We start from the raw sequence: 24,126 nt of genomic DNA on the forward strand, positions 1-24,126 counted from the left end.
GCTAGAACTAGTTGTAATCTGAGCACAGCTCGTAGGATGAACCATTGGGGATTCTTAATTGCCTTTATCTCAAAGTTCTTGAATGTTTTATTGAAACAACTCATTAAACTTCAGCCAAAATAAAAAATAAAATAACCCCCACCACTCAGACAGATTGTTTTTTCAAGGTCATGCCTTTGTTTTTTGTTTTTGTTTTTGTTTTTTTTGTTTTTTTTTAACGTTTATTTATTTTTGAGACAGAGAGAGACAGAGCATGAATGGGGGAGGGTCAGAGAGAGGGAGACACAGAATCTGAAACAGGCTCCAGGCTCTGAGCTGTCAGCACAGAGCCCGACGTGGGGCTTGAACTCATGGACCGCGAGATCATGACCTGAGCTGAAGTCGGCCGCTTAACCGACTGAGCCACCCAGGCGCCCCATGGCCTTAGTTTCTAATATAATCTTTTATCAGTCTGCTTGAGTTAGGTCCATGAGTTGCATCAGTCAGCAAAACTAAAATGGGCAAAAATCATAATCGCACAGAAAAGAGAATCAAGAGAAGAAAGAGTAAAACATGACATTATATACCTATTATTAAAACACAACCAGTATGTAAGAAATGGTACCACTCTTGCTTTTGCTCAGGACCTGGGCATTCAGTGAACAATTAACATTTATAACAATGTACAGGTTTTACAGTTCTTCAACAACTGTTACATGCATCATCTCATCAAATCCTCAGAATCCTTACAAGTAAGTATGGTTTTGTCATCACCTTTGGGTAGGTGAAAAAATTGCAAATCAGACAAGCTGAGAGACTTACTCAAGACCAACCAAAATAGTGACAGAACCAAGACTCAATCCCAAGCCTTCTGGCTCAAAGCAATGACCTTACTAGTATACTGGCTCTCTGGTTCAAATGGAGACATATCCTGATAGCTTTTTGTATAATGGATAGGTCTACCTATTTCTAGGATGACAAACAGCCTGAGAGGTCATGAGATCAGCCATTGTTTATTCTAGCAATCTGAACGACTTAGCTTTTTAATATCTATTTTACTTTCAAAAGATTTTTTCTTCATGCACTCCCTCTGCCAAACACATTTTTGGAGAAGTTAGAATGTTAACTGATTTCAGTTAATAACAGCCTCTGCATTATCTGCTTTTATAACACTCTCTCTCAATTCTAATGCAGATTCCTGATTAAAAATGAGAAACTATTTTTAAAAATTAAGGATGTCTTTGCACTTATAATTGTATGTTTCTGAAACCAACTTGATTAGCTTCAGAGTATCAGGGTTTCAAGTTGTCTAACAGTGACAAAATAATTTGGGAGGTTTTAAGGTCAAAGCTGGCAGTGATCCATTAGAAGACCTGCTTCCTAAAAGACTTCAGCCATGTGACCAAGTGATGACACCAGATGGTCAAACTCATCCATCATCACATTTTTACAATAAAAACAGCAACCCTTAAAATAAACTTATTGGAAATAACACATATAATCTAACCAATTAACTAGTTATAGTTAAAAAGTAGCCTCTAATGGCTTATATCCACCTAAGTCCTAAATGTTTAGGTTATACTGGTAAAAGTTATCATTTTCCAACATATTCTATAACACCAAAAATTCTACCTCTAGTTTTCTACCCTAGAAAAATTCTTTTTTTTCAATATATGAAATTTATTGTCAAATTGGTTTCCATACAACACCCAGTGCTCATCCCAAAAGGTGCCCTCCTCACTACCCATCACCCACCCTCCCCTCCCTCCCACCCCCATCAACCCTCAGTTTGTTCTCAGTTTTTAAGAGTCTCTTATGCTTTGGCTCTCTCCCACTCTAACCTCTTTTCTTTTTTTTTTTTTTTTTCCTTCCCCTCCCCCATGGGTTTCTGTTAAGTTTCTCAGGATCCACATAAGAGTGAAAACATATGGTATCTGTCTTTCTCTGTATGGCTTATTTCACTTAGCATCACACTCTCCAGTTCCATCCACGTTGCTACAAAAGGCCATATTTCATTCTTTCTCATTGCCACGTAGTACTCCATTGTGTATATAAGCCAGAATTTCTTTATTCATTCATCAGTTGATGGACATTTAGGCTCTTTCCATAATTTGGCTATTGTTGAGAGTGCTGCTATAAACATTGGGGTACAAGTGCCCCTATGCATCAGTACTCCTGTATCCCTTTACCTTAGAAAAATTCTTACACATGTACAAAAATGTTTGTGGCAATGCTGTTTGACATTTTTCAAAAGTTACAAATAACTGCCCCTCACCGGAGAAATGGGTTTAAGTACTTACAATCAATGTAAATACAGCAAAATGCTATACAACAAATAAAATGAATGAATTGAATGTACATATTTTAAGATGGATAAATCTCAAAATATATTGTTGAAAGAGAAAAGCAAACTGCAAAAGTTTATTTAGTACGCTAATTGTCTAAGTCTGTTTGGTCTGCTACCACAGACTGGGTAGCTTATAAACAAAAATTTCTTGCAGTTCTGGAAGCTGGAAAGCCCAACATCATGGTCAGGTTCTGGTGAAGGCATTCTTTCCAGTACAGACTACAAACCTCTTGCTGTGCTCTCACTTGGTAGAGGAGCAGGTGATCTCTCTGGGGTCTCTTCTAATCTCATTCATGAGAGCCCTCATGACTTAATTACCTCTAAAGACCCCACTTCCTAATACAATCACCCTAGGGGTTAGAATTTCAACATATAAATGGAAGGGGGGGGCACATACATTCTAATCATAGCACCAATATTTAAGTAAAAACCTTAAACATACAAAATCAGTCATAAATGGGTACATACAAAGATACAATAAATAAATGTATGAAAATATTCATGGAAATCACACATATCAGCTTCACAAATGGTTACCTCTAGAGATAGAAAGAGACAGAAAAAAAGAGCTTTGCTCTACCTATAATTCTTTTAAACCTTTAGATAGATTTATGTTTTCTTTCAGAGTTATCAAAATAGTATAGCACTCACATTAAAACAGGCATACAGACCAGTAGAGTAGAACAGGGAGCCCAGAAACAAACTTTTGCATACATTGTCAAGTGATTTTTGACAAGGGTGACAAAACCACCCAACAGGGGAAAAGACAGTCTTTTCAGCAAGTAATGCTGGGAAAACTGAATATCCACATGGAAAGGAATGACTCATAAAGTTGGACTTGTACCTTATACCACATATTAAAATTAGTTCAAAATGGATCAAAGACATAAACATAAAAACTAAAATCCTAAAACTCTCAGAAGAAAATATAAGGGAAAAGCTTCATGGCATTGGATTTGGTAAGGATTTCTTAAATATGACTCCAAAGACATAGGCAACAAAAGAAAAAATAGATAAATCAGATTTGAAAATTTAAAAGTGTGTGTATCAAACACTATTGACAGAGTAAAAAGACAACCCATAGAATGGAAGAAAATATTTGCAAGTCATATATCTGATAAGGGATTAATATCCAAAATATATACAGAACACCTACAACTCAATAACAAAAAGCAAAAAAAAAAACAAAAAAACAGAAAAAAAAACAACCCAGGGCACCTGATTGGCTCAGTCAGTTAAGCATCCCACTCTGGATCTCCATTCTGGTCATGATCTCACAGTTTGTGGGATTGAGCCCCACATCAGGTTCTGTGCTAACAGTCAGAGACTGGTTAGGATTCTCTCTCTCCCTCTCTCTGCCCCTCCCCTGCTGGCATGTGTGCTCTCTCTCTCTCTTTCTTTCAAAAAATAAATAAACTTTAAAAATAAATATATTAAAAAAAAAAACTTAAAAATGGGTAAAGGACTTGAACAGATAATTTCCCAAAGAAGATACACAAATGGGCAACAATCACATGAAAAGATGTTCAACATCACTAGTTGTTACAGAAATGCAAATCAAAACCACAATGAGACATCACATCCATCAGGATGGTTATTATATAAAACAAACAAACAAAAATATGTATTAGTAAGTATGTGGAGAAACTGGAACTCTTGGGCAATGCTATTAGGAATATAAAATGGTGCAGCCACTGTGGAAGACAATATGATGGTTTCTGAAAAAATTAAACATGAAGTTACTATCTGATCCAGCAATTCCACTTTTATGTATATACTCAAAAAAAGTTAAAGGAGGGACTTAAACAGATATTTGTAGACCAACAAATAGCAGCATTATTCACAATAGCCAAAAGACAGAAACAACCCCATGTCTGTTGACAGACAAATGAATAAACAAAATGTAATATATACATGCAATGTAAGTCTTAAAAAAGGAATGAAATTCTGATGCACGCTACAATCATGGCTAAAGGCAGACTCTTGAAAACTTTATGCTAAGTGAAATAAGCCAGACACGAAATGACAAATATTGTATGGTTTCACTTATACAAGGTACCTAGAATAGCCAAATCATAAAGTAGAATAGTCGTTACCAAGGTCTGGTGAAAGGGGGAATTAAGAGTTATTGTTTAATGGATACACGATCTCAGTTTGGAATGATGAAAAAGCTCTGCTGATGAATAGTGGTGGTGTTGTACCACATGGGTGTATTTAATCTTACTGAATTGTACACTCAAAAGGAGTTAAAATGGTAATTTTTACGTTATGTAGCTTCCATCTCAATAAAAATGTTTCTTCAGTAGGGGGAGAAGGAGGTGAATCAAAAATGGCAAAATGCCAAAATTGGTATCTCTTTAAACCCAGTGGTAGGTTTACAGATAGTCTATTAGTTTCTGCATTTTTTTGTGTTTTTGAAACACCTCAGCTTAATTTTGTTAATTTATGGTAAGTTTTGAAGAAAAGTTTTCATAAAATTATTCTGACCCTGTCAAGCAGAATGATGAGACTCTGGGATAAGATATTGAAGGCTGAAGCACCTTTCACATTATTTGATTAGTTTCTCCTGCTCTATAACAGAGCTCCTCAAATATAAAGTGAATACAAATTACCCAGAGATCTTATTTAAAAGGCAGATTCTGATTCAGTTGGTCTGGAGAGAGCCTGAGAGTCTCCATTTCTAACAGGCTCCCAGGTGATGCCTATGCTGCCAGGCCACAGACACACTTTGAGTAACAAGGATCTGAAGAATGACAGCATTCTACATATACTATCTTTCATCTGAAATTGTCTTAAATGTGTATTTCTAGATGATAAAGGGCTAAAGCCAGTCTTGAGTACTCTTAAATGAAAAATTCATCATCTTATAATTTGTTTGATAAAAACTATCATAAGGCAAAATAACAATTAAAGCCTAACCATTATTGAAAATATTTCACAAAGACTACATCTCTTTTGAAAATCCTAAATTAGAAACTTTGACTCAGCTATCAAAAAATATAAAAAATGCCTAGTTTAAGACATATTAATCCCTCTTCCCCAAATGAGTTGTGAAATAGGAATTGCTATAGCACAAATTTCCACTGATGGCAAGTTACTTCACTTAATTATACAGTCCTTAAATAGTCTCTTTTTACTTTGTAAATTCCAGGATAATCCTAGGTTGGGAGCTAATAATTTCACCTACTATAAAATCACTGATTAATTGCCTAAAATTAAAAAAGCCTCTAGGACAAGATTTCTTGCCAGAATGGTTTAGAATCTGGTCTGTCTGGTGGGCCTCAAGGGGCCATTCTAGTTAACTGAATTAAGGCTTCAGGAGATGCATCTGGATGGCTCAGTCAGTTGTGCATCCAACTTTTAATTTCAGCTCAGGTCATGATTCCAGGGCCATGGGGTCGAGCCCCTCACTGAGCATGGAACCTGCCTGGGATCCACTCTCTGCCCTTCTCTCTGTCTCAAAATAAATAAATTAAAAAAAAAAAAAAAAAGCTTCAGGAGATATAGTGCTCCCAGAATTGGTACAAATGTGATCCACCCCATTGCCAAAAAGTAAGAAATCCTCTATATCCCCCAGTTAATCACCAAATCATCAAATTCCTCCTTGGACTCAAACAGTATGGTTCCCTAAATAAGTATAGTTGATTAAGAATAAGCAGACTTCAGGCATAATTATCCCACTGCTGAGCTTGATTTAAATAACATAATACTACAGAATTCACAGGATTCACTAATCTTTCACCAGTCTATCATTTCGGAGGCATGAATTGTCTTCAGTCCAAACAGAAAATTTTGACACATTTTCTAGGTCAACGGTTGTTTAGAATCTGTATCATACTCTTCCAGAGTAATAGTTACATCAATAATACATACATAGATAGCGCTAACTTTTATGGTGCCTTAACTCTGTGCCAAGGCCCATTCTACATGCTTTATTTACATGGATTATCTCCTTGAATCCTTGTAACAACCCTATGAGACACATATTATCATCTCCAACTCACAGTTAAGAAAACAGACTCAGAAAATTAACAGGTCCAAAGTCACAAAGTAGGTGGCAGTTTCTGACTCCAGAATACTCTTCTTCACCATGATGCTCACTTGCTAACTTTGTTACTACTACTCCCCATTGTAAATGGCATCAAACAGGGCTATTCCAAACTGCTTCGTAAAACTACAGTAAATTCAAAGAATGTCTCTTGCTTATAACAAGTATCCTCCTCTATGTCTTTACTCAGTCTCATTTAGAAGAGTCATTAGAAACATATGGGCCTACTGGCTAATACTGTCAAGACAAAGGTATCATTATACTTGGCAGAATGTCTGCAATATTTAAGTGGAAGATCGTTAATGCCTCTAATAAATCACTCAGTTTAGTTTGCCCACTTAGAGTAGTTAGCAGCAGAGCTAAAACCTAGGGGTGTCCTGAGATTTCACTCTGAAGGATGGCTAGTTGTAATACAAGCCTGAAAAATAAAAAGCTGCGTTTGGGAAAATATCAGCACATTTTCATTTCTAACGCAATTGAATTCCCTCCCAAATGACTTATTTCCCTCCACAAAAACTAGGCTCTTAATTCCTAGGCTTGATATTTCATCAGGGATAGAAAGACTATATATACGTACAAAATATTAATAGCCCTAAAGGAGGTCACATTGATTCAAGAATTATCTATTTACTGTGCCAGTGTCAGAGAGCTCACACTCTGGGTGGGTCAAATGAAGGAAAGGCTGAGGATACTGACAATATCAGTCAGAAAACAGAAAGCCCAATCTATTTCAATCCCATTTGCAGTCTTAAATCACGACTTTTACTGACAAAGTCAGTATTTAAGACAGACATTTCTCAATAAAATATAATTCAAAGGTAATTTGTTTTCCAGAAGCCAAATGGCTATCTTTTTCTTCCAGATTGGCATAGCATATTTTCCTCAGGACCTGAAAGCATTTAAGATATATTTAACTTGAGAGAGGAAATCAAGAGACCACGAGGCTTCCTAAAGATACAGAAGAATGAGTGATGGTTCTTTCAAAATTAATAATTGCAAATCAAACTACCAAAGAATGGAAGAGAAGAAAAGCAATTATTACATCAATCAAGGCGATTACTTATAAAGGACCTAAAATACATTTCTTTTATTTATATTCTTTCACCTCACAAACATAGGGAGTTATGGCAAAGCTAAAGGTTGCATCATGAGTGGGGTCAGAACTACAGGATGGCCAATTAAGTATGAAACATACTTCTTTCCCCCATAGATTGAACCCCCTCGATTACTTCTTTTGGGTTGTGCTAACGGCACAGGTGTACTTAGTGAAAAGCAGAGTCACAAATCATTTGAGACTACTTATCTGAGATGCATGTGCAAAGATTTATGTAAGTATTTGGTTAATGCATGGGTTCTTTTTAATTTTGCACAGAGCACTAAACTATGTGTTGCTGACGAGAACACAAAGAACACATCACATATCATAATATAATACAAATATCATTTATTATGTATACTTGCCATATGTCCAACTTTATGATTACCCTACAGAATTCAATCAATTATTCTAACAGACTAGTGCCTTTGAAATATTTCAGTCTTGGGAGATTTTCACACTGTTAAAAACTAATGAAGACCTTAAATAACTTTTTTTATGTAGGTTATATCTATCAATATTTACTGTATTGGAAACTTAAAAAATGAGAAAATTTTAAAATATTTATTCATTAAAAACCATATGTTAATGTATTTTAACAAAAAGTAACTATATTTTCCAAAACAAACAAAAATTAGTGAGAAGAGTGGCACTGTTTAAATTTCGTCAATCTTTTTAATGTCTGCCTTAATAGAAGACAACTGAGTACATTGGGAAACTATCAAACACACAGTGATAGACACAAGTATTTTAGAATTTTAATTTTTGTTTGAAATCTCAGGTTTTAACACTGGCAAAGATACTGCCAGTTGTTTTTCCGAAAGTAGCAGTCCTCCTTTTTGTTAATTTGGTTAATTAACAAAGAAAGAAAATGTCTGCCAAATACCCAAATTTAAATATCCATTATTTGCCAGTCATTCCTTAGGTAAAAACAGGGTTCCAAATTTTAAAACTTATGTAACTTTCTCTTTTCAAGATGACATACTTCAGTTTATAGCAGAAGGGCTTCATGAAGCAGACATCCATTTCATCACAAAGAATATTTAAAAATTGTGCCAACTGCAGAGTGGTGAAGAATAAATACCATTACAACTAGTCCAATTTGGTACTACTGCCTTTATTTCTGTTGAGGCACTAGCAGCTTTTGTGCCATCTGTGCAAATGTCAACACAGATAAAAAGTAAGCTCTTACTATAATAAACATTGTTTTCACCTTGCTGGCTCCAGAAAAAGTCTTAGAGACCCCAGTGGTCTGTGGCTCACACCTTGAGAACCAATGGAGGATACTACAGCTCACATAAAAACATCATCTGTAAACTGTGTTCTCTAGGAGACAATAGCTATGCAATTCTGTAGTGTGGTTACTGAGCAGAAGGCCTACCAGAATGAAGACTCTTGACTGAGGATCAAATGTTATGTGTTGAAATGCCATTTTCATTTGAAAATATTTCGCTTTGTACATCATCATATGGTGGTTGATAGTAACCATGAGAATGGAGAGGGGGTAGTTGCAGAAGAAGGTTAGGAAAATGAGACTGGAAGAACCCAGGAATCCCAATGACTACCCTGACCTAGTTGATTCACAGCCGGTGCTTAATCACCCAATCGCCCAATTACCACATCTGGTAGGCAGTGGAAATGCCAGAAGCCCCAAGAAGAAATAGAGGCCTGGTATCTTGCATTCCAGATAGCCTCAGGTGAAAGGGAACTTGGGCAAAATATTGCTGGCATATGTGAGTTAGGTTTTTCCAATGAAGACACTGCAATGCCAGATATCACAGGGGGTCCCCTCCTTGTCCCTGTGGCTTACTTGGCAAGACTTCTTTGGAGCACATATTTCCATGCTCTGGTCCCATATTTACAAGGAAGTTTCAAGAGAGGAGCTGAGTAGCTCCTTACCTCCCCACATTCCAAAACTGGACCCCCAGATCTTGAATAAATATCTCATGGTATGGCTCCAAGAATTCATGTTTGTAGTATATATAACTTTGCACTTTTCATTTTTGGTATGAATTTTTTTTGTTATCTTGTATTTTTAAAACCCTCGTTCTTATTACTCAGAAGTGGCATCTCTCATTCCACTGATGCTGATGAGATTATTGGTGCTGTTTGGGTAACAAGAAGGAACAACTGGGGTAAAGGGTATATACACAAGGTCTTTTTTTGTTGTGTACAGAAAATACTGAAGAGGCACTGTAATAGTTTCCCCACATACCCTACATGATTTATCTACCAGCAATTCCTGTGGTATTAGTAATATCTCTAAGTAATTCTACTTTACAGATGGAGAAATGGAGGTACCCAAGGTTTAGCTAATTTAGTTAAATCAGTAGACAAATTTAAGATTTGAATACTCTTAACCTGATGTGTTTTCTAGGCCAGTGGTTCTGGGGGATATCAGGATCCAGGCTCATATTCCATCTCTGTACCCACCACTAACCTTGCACTCTACCCCCACCAAAAAAAAATTTTTTTTCATTCCAATTTGTTATCCATATTGTTGATATATCTGAAGAGAGATATAATTAGGAGAGTGATAATGACAGTGAATATTAAGTAAATATCAGCAGCTAGCAAGAAAGAAAAGTTTACTAGAAAAGCTTTTCCATGGTGGCTTTTAGTTATAAAAATATGTTCTTAACATGTGTTTCATTGTTTTTTTACTTTTTTAAATTTTTTAATGTTTTTTTTTTTTTTTTATTCTTGAGAGAGACAGAGACAAAGTATGAGCAGGGGAGGACCAGAGAGAGGGGGAGACACAGAATCTGAAGCAGGCTCCAAGCTCTGAGCTGTCAGCACAGACCCTGATGTGGGGCTCAAACCCACAAACCATGAGATCATAACCTGAGCCAAAGTCGGACACTCAACCACCTGAGCCACCCAGGTGCCCCACTTGGTTGGTTTTTTTAAAATAAATTTTGAATACTGATTCACTTGCCCATTTTACCCTACCCAGCAGTATACTCATTTCACCTATAATTAATGTCTGCAAGGAGAACTCTTAACTTCTTTCAATTTGATTGTTAGGTCTGTATTTATATTATAGAAAGTACTCTATAATTTAATACTTACTTTTTTAAATGTGCTACTTTGAATTGATTTGTAACCTCAGTTGCCTTGTTTTCCTTGTCTTTGTTCTATGAAAAAAACTTCTGTTGGATTTTGATTTATAGAACTAAATATACTCTGACAGAAGCATGGGGCAAGCCCCACTGTTATTAAGGCTTCATTCAATTATAGGTAGAAATGAAATTTAAAAACTTTCTGCAGTACAGAGAGCATTCACATTGAGTGAACCATTTTATTAGAACAGTGATAGTTTCTGCTACTGCTTATTTCTACTTTTGTCACTGGACCCTCCATCTCTGGCTCAGGCAATTAGCTCATTATGGATACTTGAATTATTGATAATAACTACTTGGCACTTAATTAGGGCACTGTGCTAATGAGGCCAAATTGCAGCTGCGTGTCTGTGGCTGTCATTGGTTTCACTCCATTCGCCCCAACCTCAGCTCACTATCTTGCATCATGCTTTCTACCAAGTTCACAAAGGAGACTTAGCAAGCAATCAAGAGTTAAGTCAATAAAAAACCAACAATGCTGCCAAATAACGTTCAAAATGCTTATTCTACTGATAGGGAATAAAAAGCATGATTTAAATTAGTATGTACGTAATTCTTATTACATCCTGAATTTGTACAAGGCATTTTGACTAATGGAAACTGAAGTATTACTGAAGTTACTTTAAATTATCTTAACAAAGATTCAGTGTCCATAATGTTCATGACATTATGCTAGCCATGGTGAGTGATTAAAAAAAGGCCTTGTCCCTACCTTATTATAGCCTAAAATAGAGGTGGGAAGATAATTATAATGTGTATGTCATTATTAAATGGTTATGTTGAAGATAATGTTCTAACTACTGTATATATATTACCTTATTTTCTCCCCAACCATTTAGGTAGGTATTATTATCCCCATTTTGCTAACAAAGAAACTAGGCTCAGGAAGGGTAAATCATTTACCGAAAGACATTAAGTGCCTGAGCTATGATTCAACTCATGCCTCTTTGATTCCAAAATCTTAACAGTTAACTACAATACTATAAAGTACAAAGACTTAAAATGATAAAACAAGACACCAAAAAAAAAAATTTAATATAGTTCAAATGTTACTACACTTAACCAAACCACTGATACAAAAAAAAGTCACAGAAAAGTCAAGAATAATACACAAATCCTGCTTTTGCTTCACCTGTTCCCATGGAGTATTTGGTTGCCTTTGTGAAATACACACCCCTCTCCAGTTATTTTGGGGAAACCACAAAGGAGGTGCAGTCTCATATGTGCTCACAAACAATTTTTTCAGATACAGTCCTCAGGAGGCACCTAAGTGAGGGTTTATGGAACATGAAGAGTTAGCACTAGACCTTGTAGACACAGAGTCTTACCCTAAGTAGAATGGAGGAAACAGTCTCAACTGGCTACCACAGTGGTGTTTAGAGAACACACAAATAATTCTTTTAATCTATCCTTAGTTTTGGGATCCCTCAGAGATGGTCACCCACATACACATTCACAGGTTGAACCTGGTCCCCCAAATCTCTCAGTCATTATTAAGGGCACTCAAAGGGTCATGTCTGGAGCTTGAATCAAAAACAAGCATATGCAAATGTGGAATTGAAGAAGTCGCTTTTGGGAGAGGGGGACAGGGAATTTGGGGTTTGATTTCTGTTACAAAGACAATATTATATGCTCACTACACCATTTTTTGTGAGCCCACAGAATGTATGGCCCAGCTTTCTCTGCACATAGGTTGGGAATTAGTGGAATATAGATGAATGTACTGAAACCACTTGTTATAATGGTCATCAAAAACATCTCCCTCAATAGTCTAGCATTCTCTTCCCACTTCCTGGTGACCTGGGAAATCATGTATCCAGATAACATAGTTAGATGAGGAAAGTTCAGCTGCATCCTTAAGTCATAGCTTTAAGATGAGCTGCTAAAAAAAAAACTACCTGACCTGAGTCAGACTCTGATATGAGCAACAAATAAATCTGTGTTCCATTAAGCAAGATTTGGAGGGTTATGTTACCTAGGCATGACTTAATCTATCTTCACTGATATGGCCCCTGAGTGGAAGCTCCAGGACTCTTAGTATATATCAGCAAATTTTCCTCCCCCCAGGGATATCACTGTGTTTGATATTTAGGATAACAAACAACAGGTTAGGGACTATGGGAAACAAGTAGTTGTGCCATCCAAATATTCCTTGGTGACAAACTAATAAAGGAGGAAAGGGACTATAGGAACCATACCACAAAAGATTGCCAAAAACTAGCTATATGTACCAGCAGGTCTGGGGAAGATATGTAGGACTGGATTCTGAGGGTACTTGATCAAGGGCCTGAAACATAAAAATGGGTAGTGAATAGTGTGTGCACTTGGGGTTGTTTTTTTCAGATCTAGGATTTAACACCTTGGAGAAGATCCTAGGAAATGGTAAACTCACTATTCCAATAATTCCCAGAAGTTTGGAAAAAGAGATGGACATGCTGAGTGAAGTTGAAATGACAGAATTACCATGGTGGATAGTGGACAAAGGGATTAAGAGCTCAGGGAAGTGGCCATACTGCAATAGATATACTATTTATGGCCAGAAGACCATCAGAAGGTAGTGCTCCATAGGAAACCCAAAGGACGCACCATTTGTAAAGCCATAAGGTATACACCAGTGAGAAGAGTAAATAAATAAACAAACAAACAAACACAGTGTTGGCTCCCCTTTGTAGGCCAGGGCTGACCAGGGTAAGAGATACCATTACAGAACTGGACTGACTGACAGCAAAGTAAATAATAGGGCTCCAGAACACACAGTCCAAAACCCAGCAGTTTACAGTCATTACAGGGATCAGCAGAACTGATGTGGCAGTCTAGAGTGCCTAACTCAAAGCACAGCATCCAAAGGAGCAAAATAATAAATGGCAGACAAAAATACTATTCAACTTGTACTAGTAGAAAGTTAAGGACAGATACCTGGCAGGTTGAGAGCACTCCTCCCAATAAATTGTCATAGTTCTTGCCCAATTTCTGGACCTGAGCCAGTTTTCGGCTCCAAACCCATTGCCTGAAGATGTAGACAAATTCCTAGGAGAAAGGACTATACTACACCATTAATAAGGAAGCACAAACCTGGTGAGCCTCTTGAGGTTCTAGAGACAACATATCCACATGCAAGGATACTTTGCCAGCCCACATACTGGGTGATACAAAAGGCTGCTAGAGCCACTCTGGAAAACAGTGTGGAGGTTCCTCAAAAAATTAAGAATAGATCTACCCTATGACCCAACAATAACACTGCTAGGAATTTACCCAAGGGATACAGGAGCACTGATGCATAGGAGCACCTGTACCCCAATGTTTATAGCAGCACTCTCAACAATAGCTAAATTATGGAAAGAGCCTAAATGTCCATCAACTGATGAATGGATAAAGAAATTCTGGTTTATATACACAATGGAGTACTACGTGGCAATGAGAAAGAATGAAATATGGCCCTTTGTAGCAACGTGGATGGAACTGGAGAGTGTGATGCTAAGTGAAATAAGCCATACAGAGAAAGACAGATACCATATGTTTTCACTCTTATGTGGATCCTGAGAAACTTAACAGAAACCCATGGGGGAGGGGAAGGAAAAAAAATAAAAGAAAAGAGGTTAGAGTGGGAGAGAGCCAAAGCATAAGAGACTCTTAAAAACTGAGAACAAACTGAGGGTTGATGGGGGGTGGGAAGGAGGGGAGAGTGGGTGATGGGTACTGAGGAGGGCACTTTTGGGATGAGCACTGGGTGTTGTATGGAAACCAATTTGAAAATGAATTTCATATATTGAAAAAAATTAAAATTAAAATTAAAAAAAAAAAAAGGCTGCTAGATTTCTGGGTGGCCTAGAATAGAAAAGACTTTGAAGCAGGTCCAAGTTATGGTAAAAATAGCCCTGCCACTAAGGCCATATGATCTGCAGACACTATGGTTTTTAAACTATCAGTAATAAGAAAACATGCCATTTGGAATTGATTGCAAGTCTCAGTAAAAGAATTATATACTATGGAAAAGTACAGGTTTTAGTACCTGTCTCAGTGTCTGCTTCCAGAGAACCAATCTATGATCGGGTAAATTGGATACTTCCAACTTTGCCACATGATGAGGATGCATTACAGAAGGAAATAAGGAAAAAATATGAACTTCATGGGAAGCATATACTGAGTATATCTGTATGTTTCTATATTTTTACAAAGGGAAATTAGCCCCCCAAACAGGCAATTCATTATGTCCTCCATGAAAAATTTTCTGAAGAGTACTGCCAAGATCCACTCCATGTACCTTTCATAGGAGGAAGAGGCCACTGTCCTTCCAAAGTCATGCAAGACCCAACACTCAAGTAGCAGTGTCAGAGTCTGATCCTTGTATTCACTGAAGAATAACATCAAGAAATGTTGGAAATTGAAAGGATTTTGCAGGTCTTTACCCTCATTGATAGAGCCTGACATCATTCTATGGAGGCTTCAAATGTCTGACAGTCACTTTCCTACCTTCCTTTGGGACTATGGCATGGAACCTAAAGAGAAGTCTGCTGAAGTCTTCTATGAAAGGCTTCCTACCTGATTAAAAAAAAACAAAAAAACAAAACAACCTCACAAGGAAGTAATGCTCTTGAGGCCTCAAACCATGGCACCCATATGCAACCATTAGGAGACACACCAAACTAAAGATGACAGCAGAGTAAGACAAAAGAGCTTGTGTCCTTGATAATAACATGGAGCTGTTGAACGAATTCATTAAATAATCTTAAATCCTAAATTTTTATTTTGACATAATGCGTCCCTTATTTTTAAGGTCATTTTTACTTGGATATTATGATTTTCAGCCAAAAGTACTGTGTTCAAGCATTTTCTAATCCAGTAACTTTGTTTCACAGATAAGGAAACTGAGATTCCAAGTAAGTAACTTGTTCAACACTTACAGTGATTAAGTGAAAGAGCTACAACTCAAATGCAGATGTCCTGATTATTGGACTAAAGCACTTTCTGCCAACCCTTGGAGAACATTCTAGTTGGAATCAAAAGGAAGTAGGAAGACCAGAGAAAGGCCTGGTAGGCTCTGAGGGGAAGCAATCTCAGGCACTCAGGGATAAGAGGATTCGTGATAGAGTACAGACCAAAGGGATAGGATTCCAGCCAATTGTGAGTGACTTCCCTGCCTTGTTCCTGACCTCATACCCCACCCTTGTGTCCCCAGAAAGCCAATTAAAAATAAGCACTGACCATGTCACTGTCCTAGATACATAAAAATAACATTACTGTACATGACCAAAAGTGAACCAGATTCTCTGAATTTTTTTCCAACTTCCAAAAATAGTTAGGACTTTCTGCCAAAGAGAGTGGGGTTTGAATTCCCATGAAAAAAAAAAAAATCAGTTGATGGCATTTGCTCCAGTGTAGAGATAATTAAACACACACTCAAGAATGGAATTCTCCATGCTCTCTCACTGTATCAGCCTGTTTTCTGAAAATAAAGAAGGGAAAAAAAGAAACAACCAAGATGTAGTGAAGAAAGCACTGGACTTGGAATCAGGAAAACTGGATTCTAGATTTTAGGAAACAGATGCCATTCTTTTTAGTGACCCAGCATCTAACCCTTCCTTTACAGGTTAGAGGAATCTCTCATTTTAAGACACAGAGCCCCTCCTTCATTGTATCAGCTTAAAAGGCCAGATATTTATTATTCCAGGCTCCCTTGCAGCTAGAATTTGGGTACTTGATGGCTCACTGTAATGGCTTATTTGATGTGTTAACTTACCGAGTCACAGGCTGCCAGATATTTGGTTAAACAATATTCTGGGTATGTCTGTGATAGTGTGCCTGTGAGGATGTTTCTAGATGTGATTAACATTTCAATCTATGAACTGAGTAAAACAGATTGCTCTTTCCAATGTGGTGGCTCTTGTCCAACCCATGGAAGGACTGAATAAAAAAAAAAAAAAAGGCAGAGTAGAAAAAATGTGTTCTTTGTGCCTAACCTTCCTCAAGCTGAGATATCTGTCTTCTCCCACCTTTAGACTCAGACTGGAACTTATGCCATTGGCTTTCCTGGTTCTTAGGACTTTGACTTGGAATGAAACTATACCATCAGCATTCTTCAGTCTCCAGGCTTGCCAACTGCAGATCTTGAGACTTCTCAACCTCTACAACTATATGACACATTCTTCATAATAAATCTTATTGCTTATTATGTAATTCTTACAATAAATCCTATATATCCTACTAATTCTGGTTCTCTGGAGAATCCAGACTAAAACATCCACCAATCAAAGGCACTATCCCCAGATTTTGAACAGGATGTCAAAAGAAAGATGTGGCAAAGAAGGATACAGAAATAGGGACTGGTGAAGAGAAGGGGAAGGAAAAGAGAGTTGATTAGACCTTCTTAGTTGAGATATGACTTAGAATCACAGTAAATAACCCAGGGGCTTTACAAAAAATATTTAGGGTATGGGGCTTTTATTTTATCTCTTACTGTTGAGGCACTGAACATTATTGATTCAGGGTCAGTCTTTGACTCTTGGCCAGACTGCAAGCTCCATGAAGAGAGAAATCTTCATTGGCCTGTTCACCACTGTACCCTTGGACCTATCCTAGTGCCTAGAGACAGCAACTACTCAAAACTGTTTGTTGAATGAAGTCATTTTTGTAAAGGAACACATCAGTCATTATTTGCAAATAGGACCATTTTGTTTTGAGCTTTATCCTGACCAAATTAAGCATTGCTCAGTGTAGGAACTTAGAGGAAACCCCCAGGCTAAGAGAAGCATTATAATAACCAAAGAGGACTTAACTTCAGGTTTGACTGCAATTGGAATAAGTCACAACACTGGACATTTCTCTAACAATGAAGGATCTAGTGACTGACATTTTGGCTATGAGAGTGATAACCTCCAATCATAGAAATTCTCATACACTATGCCAAGATAAGCTGGGATATAGGTTGGTAAGACCTGCCTGGACCTTCTCTGACTAGACAATTTCAGCAATGGCTCAACTCACATTCTGGTTTTATTACATCTTGCTGTTGCCATTAAAGGGCAAAGGGGGGATCAAAGGAGCAATCTGTAACTCTAATAAAATAATTACACTTAACGTCTTTATTATATTTTAAGAGATTTAGTTCAAAAGGTAACAGAAGGCTACAGTTAAATTTGTATTAAAATGGAAAATGCAGCTTCGTTTATCAGAAATGTACTTCCTGAGGCCACTGTATGCTGTGGCAGTGTGTAGGACAGGGCACAAAGGTATCCTTGACAGTGCTTAACTGGAAGAGAAACTTCTCTGGGATAATCCTGGGTACCCTAACAAGCTGTAGAGTTATAACTTACAAGCAGATATTATGTGCTGGTCACTGTCTAAGCACTTAACATGCTCTTACTCAGATAATCCTCACAAATCCCAGTGAGTATGTTACCATCATTTCACCCATTTTACAGATGAGGCAAAGCAGGAACAGAGAAGTAAATAACTTGTACAAATTCACAAGCTACGATGTGAGGAACTGAGATACAGACCCAAGCATTTGGGTCTGGAGTCTGTGCCCTTAACAATTATACAAGTGCATACTAAATAAAAACTCAGTACTTCCCGCCACAGATAACATGGTTGGTGCTCACTGCCAAAGATGAGTCAGGGCTAAGAATTAGTGAGGGACTGATGAACAAAGAACAAATTTAAGGCCTTTAAGACACACACACACACACACACACACACACACACACACACACACACACAAGTTACCTTTGGTGTTATTTACTAACTATAGGTGGCTCAGTTGGTTGAGCATCGGACTTCAGCTCAGGTCATGATCTCATGGGTCATGAGTTCAAGCCCTGCATTAGGCTCTGTGCTGACAGCTCAGAGCCTAGAGCCTGTTCCAGATTCTGTCTCCCTCTCTCTCTGCCCCTCCTCTGCTCACGCTCTTTCTCTTTCTCTCAAAAATAAAATAAACTTTAAAAAAATGTATTTACTGACTATAAAAATAATATGTTTGGGGCGCCTGGATGGCTTAGTCGGTTAAATGTCCGACTCTTGACCTCAGCTCAGGTCATGACCTCACGGTTCATGAGTTCAAGCCCCATGTAGGGCTCTGCGCTGACAGTGTGGAGCCTGCTTGGGATTCTCTCTCTCCCTCTTGCTCTCTGCCCCTCCCCTGATTGTGTGTGTGCACTCACACAGTCTTTTTCTCTCTCAAAATAAATAAACTTTGAAAAATAAATAAAAATAAAATTAATATGTTCACAGGAGAAAATGTGGGAAATATTAAGTATTTAAAAAATTAAAATCTCAGGGCTCCTGGGTGGCTCAATCGGTTAAGCACCCAACTTCGGTTCAGGTCATGATCTCATGCTTTGTGAGTTCAAGTCCCACGTCAGGCTCTATGCTGACAGCTTGGAGCCTGGAGTCTGCTTGGGATTCTATGTCTCCCTCTCTCTCTGCCCCTCCCCTGCTCATGCTCATGCTCTGTCTCTCAGAAATAAATAAACATTAAAAAATTTTTTTAATTAAAATCTCATGTCAGTTTTAGTCTTTTATACCCATCCACAGATCTTGTTCATCTGCTCAAGTGTCCTATCAATTATTCAGCATACTTTTGCACTGTGCTGTACCTGCCTCTGTGAAGCAATTATACACATCATATAAACTAACTCAGCTTTGGTTTACAAAAGGAAACAAAACATACCTAAGAAATGTCCATTATCTACAATTTTAGGCAAGTTGTTATTAAAAGTGATGGAGCACCAAGGGTTTTAAGGCAGCAAAACTAGGCTGCATGATACTATACTAGACATTTGTTAAAACACTCAGAATGTGCAATACCAAGCATGAACCCTAATGTAAACTATGAACTCTGGGTAATAATGATATATCAATTATAGATTCATCAATTATAACAAATGTGCCACTCCAGAGAGGGAGGGTGATAGTGAGGGAGGCCATATATACCTAGAAATCTCTGTACCTTCTGCTCAATTCTGTTGGAAACCTAAAACTGTTCTAAAACAATAAAGTCTATTTAAAATTTTTTTTAAAAATTAAGTTTGAAAAATTGATACAAAGTTAAAATAACTAAGGCATGGTATTTATTGTGTGCCACACATAGTTCTAAGAAGCTACATGAATTACCTCGTTCAGTCCTCACTATAACTAAATTGATGAGACTATCCTTAAATAGCCTTCTTATAGATGAGGGAGCCAAGGTGCAGAGAAACTACCCAAGTTACCAAAACTCATAGCTATTAAGTGGTAGAGGCAGACTTTGAATCTGAGCAGTGAGCTCCAGAAGCTCCTAATCACTATTGTCCCCTGTCTTCATGAAGGTTTGAGACAGCTAAGGACGGTAGGATTGCTTCGGTGAAGGGCAGGGGTGAAGGGAACGGGGGAGCTCTAGAGGGATACGAGCAGGGAAGAGGAACATTTGAGGCAGATAAAGGAGTCCTCATTTTTCCTGTTCCTGCAGTATTTCAGAGCCTCCGAACATCTTGTGGGTGCATTTCCACCAATGCAGAATGCTAGATTTCTGATCCTTCTGTGGAGGGTTCACACCAAGCAAAATGACCACCATTTCCAGAAAGACAGTCATGGTGGACATATGCCCAGCACTACTAAGCACTGTAGATAAATTGTATCTTCAGGCCAGAGTAAAGTATCTCTGTCTCTGTCACCCTGCCCTATACCTCCCTCCTCCCTCCCCTCACAGCCCTCTCTATCTCAAATCTCTTCCCAGTGACAGTTTGCCCTTGTTCCTCTAGGGCTGCCCCAGGACACTGCCCTGCCAGCATTACCCCACCCTCTCTCCTGGCAAATCTGCTCAGGTTGTGGTTTGGCCCTGGAGGTCCACACTGGCCAGGAACAGCCTGAAACAAACTTCAGATAATGAGAAAGTTCCATGTTTGCCTGAGGCATGACAAGTCATTCAAGACATTCTCATACTAGTTAGTACTCCATCCCAGCTGTGCCCTCACTGTCCTGTATATTTAGGCCTGCTGAGGAGAGCCAATCTTGATAGGCCTGTTTCTCTCCCTCATCCTTCCTGAAGGGGCATTACTAAGATTTCTTTCTGACAGAAATTTCTTTCTGTGGAATTTTGTAAGTATTCAAAGTATTCAACCATTTCACAAGTTTGCTTAAAACTGTATCAAACTAGAGAGCCTGGGTGGCTCAGTAGGTTAAGCGGTTAAACATACAACTTCGGCTCATTCATGATCTCACGATTTGTGAATTTGGGCCCTGCACTGTGCTCTGTGCTGACAACAGCACTGACAGCACAGAGCCCACTTGGGATTCTCTCTCTCTCCCTCTCTCTCTCTCTCTCAATTTGCCATTGATGCTTGCTATAAAAGAGTAGAAAAAGTATAATACAATGGTCAAGTAAACTATATATACAATTTATTATGTAGCCATTTAAATAATGCCTAAGAAGGGTTTTTAGTATCACAAAATGCTTAAAATATATTTATCCAAAAAAAAGGAAAGAAAAGAAACTGAGTGCCCCAAATTATAAACAGTATATATATATATATATATATATATATATATATATATATTCACTTAATAGACATATAGAAAGATGACTGGCCAAAATGTTAGCATTTTTAGCTGAGTGGTAGCTATTGGATGATTGTTACTTTCTTCTTTATGCTTCTCTGGATTTTCCAAGTTTTCTATGGTGGACATGATTATGAGAGTAACTAATGCCTATTTTGTAAACAATACAAAAAAATCATCAAAATAAAGTGATAGTCAACCCAAGCCCACTTTATAGAAGATAACCACTGTCAACATTTTGGTGTTAACATTTAGGATTTGTTTTCCTCTGTACATTTCCATGTATAAATGTCCATTTTAAAATAGGCAATGATATTATACATGGTGTCTTATACTCTGATTTTTGTGCCGGTTTTATACTAAGAAAACAAATCTCAAAACATAAAATTGATATTATTTTTCTCAGGACTTCTCACTGCCTTTTTATCCTTCTTCTTTCATACAGGTTTGCAGAAATGTGAAGATATACATAAATAATGTAGCCACAGGAACATAACATACCATGCCCAAAAATAACAGTGTAAAAAGTGTACCAATAATTAATGTATGAGGAAAATTTATATTTAGCAACTTGGAGTAAAGGGCTTCTTGGTACTCCCCCTTCCCTTAGAGTTGCCTTGGAGGACCTTGAACCTGACAGTGACCCATAGCAAGTGAGGCCTATTTAGCAAAGAGGTTACAGGCAGAGTTATGTCTGAGTTAGTTAAAATTCCTCCTCCTCCATCTCACGCGGGCTCTCTGACCTTGGGCAAATGACTTGACTTCTGTAAACCTTCATTTCCTTATCGAAAAAAAACAGAGGCAATTCAATTAATGACCTCAAAGGGATGCTGTAAAGATTGAATTCGGCAGTCCATGTGAGGTGCTTAGCATAGTCAGTTATTATCTAAGTGGTGGTGATGTCATTATTCTTTCTTCCCAGAAAGGGCTGTCACACTTCATCTGGCTTAAACCACACCCAGACAAACAGCATTTAGTCCTTACACTATTCTGTCCACATCAAGAAAAAGAAAAAAAATCAATAGGCAGCAGACATTAGACTTTATATGCATATCACATATATGGATATCATAATAAAATAATGTTCCACAGTCTGTTACTATCCCATAATTAGCATTAACTAATAGAGTTTAGAAATGGAAAGAAAGTTTAACATTTAGGTTTTTATACATTTTGTTAGGCATTAGATATAATAAGAGTAACAATAAGAGGTGGAGGGAAGGAAAAGAATAGCTACAATTTTTGCACGCTTTCCATATCTCAAGTAGCATGCTCAGGGTGGTTACAGAACTAAATGTTACCAACAAGTATTTTTTGTCCCCATTTTACAAATAGGGAAACTGAGGCTTAAGGAAATTAAACAATTTGCCTAAGAATACACACCTGGTAATTAGACTTGAATCCAGTGTATTTAATTACAAACTTCTGAGCTTAACCACAAGGATAATCTTCCCAACAATTCCACAAAGTAGGCATTACCTCAAGTGTTACCCAAGGTTAACACCTAAGAGTCTTTCCATGCTGGAATTTACAAAATCTTTTCTGGAATAGTCACTCCCTCAAACCCTACGTGTTATTTCCATGATCAGAAGGTGATTTCATGTTTGCACATTAAAATTACCAGGACAGGCTTTTAAATACAGCAAACCTCCCTACAGAGATTCTAATGTACTGCATCTGAGCAGCTCCAAGCCCAACTCAGTCCAATTCAACCAGCATGGAGAAGCATTGCACTAAATGGTGCTGGGAGCACCCACTGCTTCTGAAAGGACTCTCAAGTGGTTTCACCATCCTCTCAGTTCCCCAGAATTTCTACTCCATCCAGCAGCACCTACAGCTCTTTTCCTAGGTTTGCTCTTCTCCCTCTCTCATTCATTCTCTGCTCTGCCACGAAAGACCTTAAGTCACTCCTGGATGATCCACCTCCCCCGCCCTCACCCTTTCAAAGTTTCCTAGAAAGCTTTGGTGAAAGCATGATCTATTCCTTCCTTTCAGTGAGTTTGGGAAACCACTCTTTCTGTGGTTTCAACAAAAAAGGGAGAAGGGGGATAAACAACAACAACAACAACAAACAAAAAAACAAAAACAACAAGAAAAAGGATGCTCACAAATTACCATTCATTGTTCCTGGGAACCAATCCTTTGATTTTTAAGAATTAAGAAAGGAGGGGCACCTTGGTGGCTCAGTTGGGTAAGCGACTGACTTCAGCTTAGGTCATGATCTCATTGTCTGTGGGTCTGAGCCCTGCATCAGGCTCCACACACTAGCAGTGTGGAGCCTGCTTGGGATTCTCTCTCTTTCCCTCTCTTGCTGCCCATCCCCAACTCACATTTCCTCTCTCTCAAAAATAAAAAAAAAATAAAATAAATAAAAGAATAAAGTAAGGAAGACTTGTCAGACCCCTCCTGCCCCAAAACTGCCTGAAAGGAATTTTGCTGAGTGTGTTCTTCTGAATACAGGGTCATCTGTATCTTGGGGACCAAATGACCACAAGAAGTTGCAGCTTCTGTTTTCTAAAAGTTACATTACATAGTCTGTGGAAGACTTTTATTACATGGATCTTACTGTTCAAAGAGTGCTCAGTTCTTAAAAACCTCAGAGCTTCTAACTGCTAAAAGGAAAACCACACTGATTTTGTTCACCAGCAAAAACATATTAACATATGGCCCCAAACAGACATATCTAGGGTTTTTGCTTAAAATGATATAACACTGTTCTTTCCACTGACTACTCCCTTATTCTTGTTGTATACTCACACACGGAATACAATTCTGAAAATACTTCTTTTAAACTATTTAAATCTTTATCTTTCCATGTTAGTTGTTTATCTCCACTGCAAATAGTTCACAGAGACATGAGTCAATGTAAAACTTGCACTAGTTTTCACTGATAAACCCACAGAAAAGGACTTTTGAGATGAAATGACTGTTCTCTCTCCCCATATTTGAGTTGAACAATTATGTGGCCACAAGAAAAAGCTTTAAGTAGCTCAACCTTCACCTC

The 24,126-nt window shown here is 37.8% G+C and overlaps 1 protein-coding gene across 1 annotated transcript in view; it reads right to left on the reverse strand.

The window, feature by feature from the left end:
• The window catches only part of ANKRD55 (ankyrin repeat domain 55), a 595,509-nt gene that overhangs the window by 565,585 nt on the left and 5,798 nt on the right, over positions 1-24,126 (reverse strand). The gene's annotated exons all lie outside the window — the stretch shown is intronic.

The sequence above is a fragment of the Panthera tigris genome, chromosome A1, assembly GCF_018350195.1.
Source record: "Panthera tigris isolate Pti1 chromosome A1, P.tigris_Pti1_mat1.1, whole genome shotgun sequence".
Taxonomy (NCBI): Eukaryota; Metazoa; Chordata; class Mammalia; order Carnivora; family Felidae; genus Panthera; species Panthera tigris.